The sequence below is a fragment of the Sciurus carolinensis genome, chromosome 12 (assembly GCF_902686445.1).
Source record: "Sciurus carolinensis chromosome 12, mSciCar1.2, whole genome shotgun sequence".
NCBI lineage: Eukaryota > Metazoa > Chordata > Mammalia > Rodentia > Sciuridae > Sciurus > Sciurus carolinensis.
In genome coordinates, this window is record NC_062224.1 from 2,444,049 (window position 1) to 2,447,242 (window position 3,194).

At 48.7% G+C, this 3,194-nt stretch overlaps 1 non-coding gene across 1 annotated transcript; it reads right to left on the reverse strand.

The window, feature by feature from the left end:
• Window positions 1-1,288: 1,288 nt before the first annotated feature.
• On the reverse strand, window positions 1,289-1,360 carry Trnat-ggu (transfer RNA threonine (anticodon GGU)). The gene has a single exon. It is a non-coding gene; the product is annotated as a tRNA-Thr (tRNA).
• Between the last annotated feature and the right edge of the window lie 1,834 nt (window positions 1,361-3,194).

Consider the following 3,194-nt stretch of genomic DNA (forward strand, 5'->3'; position numbering starts at 1 on the left):
AAATGGCTATTGGGAGAACAGCCCTGACCACAGGGTTGTAGGGGTTCTTATACCAAAAATCACATCAATCATAAGTGTCTGTTGCTATGATTCGAAATTACACATTAACATCATGAGATCATTGACAGAGGGGGAAGTGGGTCAAAATGACCCTCACCTAGGTACAAACTAAAGAATGGTTACTAACATCCACACAATCACTGCTCACATGGTACATTGTTTAGGAGCAATGGAATCAAAAGAGCAATTCTTCACTACATAGGAGTTGCCATTGTATATTATTAAACATGTCACACTAAGTAACTGATGATGGGCACAGAGGCGGGGTGTTCCATGGGAGAAGCTTATTTCCTACATAACATGGAGTCTCAGAGCAAAATGGAGTCTGTTTAGTCATTTCCCTTAGAGTCTGGCCTAGAACATTCTCATGGAGCCAGATCTGACAGCCCGTCACAGTGGTAGCCTGCATCCCAGAGCCGCTGCCTCCTGCCACTCTCCCTCCCTCGCGCCCCTCCTCTGCCCACCGGCTCCTCCTTGCTCTCTTCTTCCCGTTTCCTTTCCTGATATTAAAATAAAGAGTTTAGACAAGAAAAGTTCAACTGAGCTAAGAGCGATTCTCAAATCAGGCAGCCCTTAGAACCAGGATGGGTTCTGAGACCTCGGGGCTGCCACCTGGCTGGATAGGGAAGTGGCTGTAGAAATGGAGAGAAGGAGGGGCTGGCCTGGCCTGGTAAATGAAAGGCCTCCTGGTGCTGGCCTCACCTGGACTTGGCTAACTGACTGGCTGAGACTCAGCTTTGTCACAAAGACAAAGGCCTCAGGTAGATTTCCTGTTGGCTTACCTACTGAGCCAGTCTGCAGTTAGCCAGGCTAGGACTTGAGCGTGCTAGTATGGATGCTCACTAGGGCCAAATTTGACTGGATTTAACACTACCTTTTAATTACAAAATATGTTCACGCTAAGCCCCTTTGAGGTCCACAAACTAAACAAGGTATAGATTTTCCACTTGGTAAATTTGCCTAGCCCCTGCCACCGACCACAAGAAAACCTGGTGGTGAGCGCATTTGCATAAACTGTAAGACTCAGCCTGCAGAAGGGTCTGCAGGGAAAACAGGTCATTCTCTATACCCTAGCTCTCCTGACTTCACTCACCACCCAAAATTATTAATCTTAAAGTATGTATCAAAGCTGTGTATGTATTATATATATTCACATGCTCTTACACATGAATATGAGTATGTGTACTGTATATGAGTATCATACACAACTGTGTGAGTATATATTTCGAGGGGGTGCTGGGGATTGAACCCAGGGCCTGTGCATACCAAGCACACACTCTACCACTGAGTCACAGCCTCCGCTCCTATTTTTTTTTTTTTTTTATAGGGGGCCTTTCTATGTGATCCAGGCTGACTCTGAACCTCTAGGCTCAAGTGATCCTCCTGCCTCAGTCTCCAGAATAGCAGGTACTATGGGCATGTGCCACTGGCTTAAATATATGAATAAATAAACACATAAGGATCAGATAGATATTTGTGAGCATATTCATATGTACATAAGAATAGATTTCATTATGTGTATGGATGCATTATGCCTTGGTATATATTTGTATGTGTGTGTAAGGATAAATATTTATTTTGAAGTTAATTATTATTCCATAGCTCTGAAGTCACCATCTAAAGCTATATTCTGGAGCTTGTTTGCATTCTTCATAATTGCCACAAGGTCTTTGCAAGGATGAACCATAGTACTGGCTATTCTTCTGTTTTATAGATTTTTTTCCTCTTTATAGTATTCACTGTTTTTATTGTTGAAAATTTGGAAAATGCAAGCAAGAGTGAAGAAGCAACGAAAGTGACCTGCGGACAGCCGCACAGGGGCACGGGGTCCCCGGAACCAACGGTGCTGCCTGCTTGCCAAAGCCATCTCTTGGTCCCCTTCCGGAATGCTCACAGCCTATGCAAGATGTCTGGGCACCTCGCCAGGCAGCTGAGGCTTCTCAGGCTCGGTCAGCCGTGAACTTGCCGCAGTCTTGGCGTCTGCTCTGGGGTGGGAGGCGCACCGAGGGGCAGTGGTCTGAGCTTGACCCGCGTCCTGGCAGGTGCGGAGGAAGTCTGCTCCTCCTCTGGCTCTGGGCCTTCCCAGGTGAGACGTGGCCTTGCAGCGCTGTCTCCTGGTGGCCCCTGGATAGCTAGGATGGCGCCACTGGTTGCCAGGAAGGCCAACCAACTCAGCGGAACCCCTCCAGGTTCCAGTCCGGGTGCAGACTGGGTTCCGCCCTGTTCCAGGATCTCATCCGTCCTGCCGCACCATCGAGTCCCGTGAGACCTGGGGAAACAGGCGGGACGCCTGCAGGCCCGCCAGGGCAGAGGCCCGCACGCCAGCTCCTCCCTTTACTGGGCACTAGCACCATTGAACCCCCAAGGGCACGGCCCTGTGAGACTGCCTACCTCATGCTTCCTGGTGAGAGGTACAGATGGAATCGCAAACGAGTCTGGACCTCGGCTGTAACAAGCCTGGACGTGGTGAGTCACTGGTCCGGCCTGGCTTGGCTTCCTGGTCCATAATAAAGGGCGTCTGTTCAGTGCAAACTGAAGAACAAAACGTGGACAGTGCCCGGGCCCTTGCTTCATGCTGGCTCTGAGGGGTTCCAGGAACTCAATCCTATTGTTCATTTTGATTTCCTTCTGAATTTACCAGTCACCAAGGTTAGGAGCACTGACTCCCTGCTGGGCATTTTGTTATGGAATTTCTTTAATAATTTTGTCTTGCTCCTGTTTCACAACAGGCCTTGAAAATGGACACTCTTATCTTCTCATTTTATAGATGAGAAAAATAAAGTCCAGTGAGGAGAGAAGTGCACTTCTCAGGGAAATCCAGCGAGGGTCACCAGCCTGCCTGCCACAGAGCCCTGTCCTTGGTCACCATGACCCACACCTTCAGTCTCATCTCTGCTCCTGGGAAACACACAAAGACAGAACAAGACAACTGGCTGTCAGTCGTTCTGTTCCAACGTTCTCCCCTCTGTAACTGTCCCAGAATGAGCAGTGCCCGGTGCTGACCTGGCTCCGTCTTCACTCCATCATGTCTCTCTGGCTCACTTTTCTCCCCTCCTTCTCTGTTCTCCTCCGCAGTCACCTTGGTTCCAGGAACAACAGGTCTGATGTGCAAACATGTTTTGACAAGATTCTAA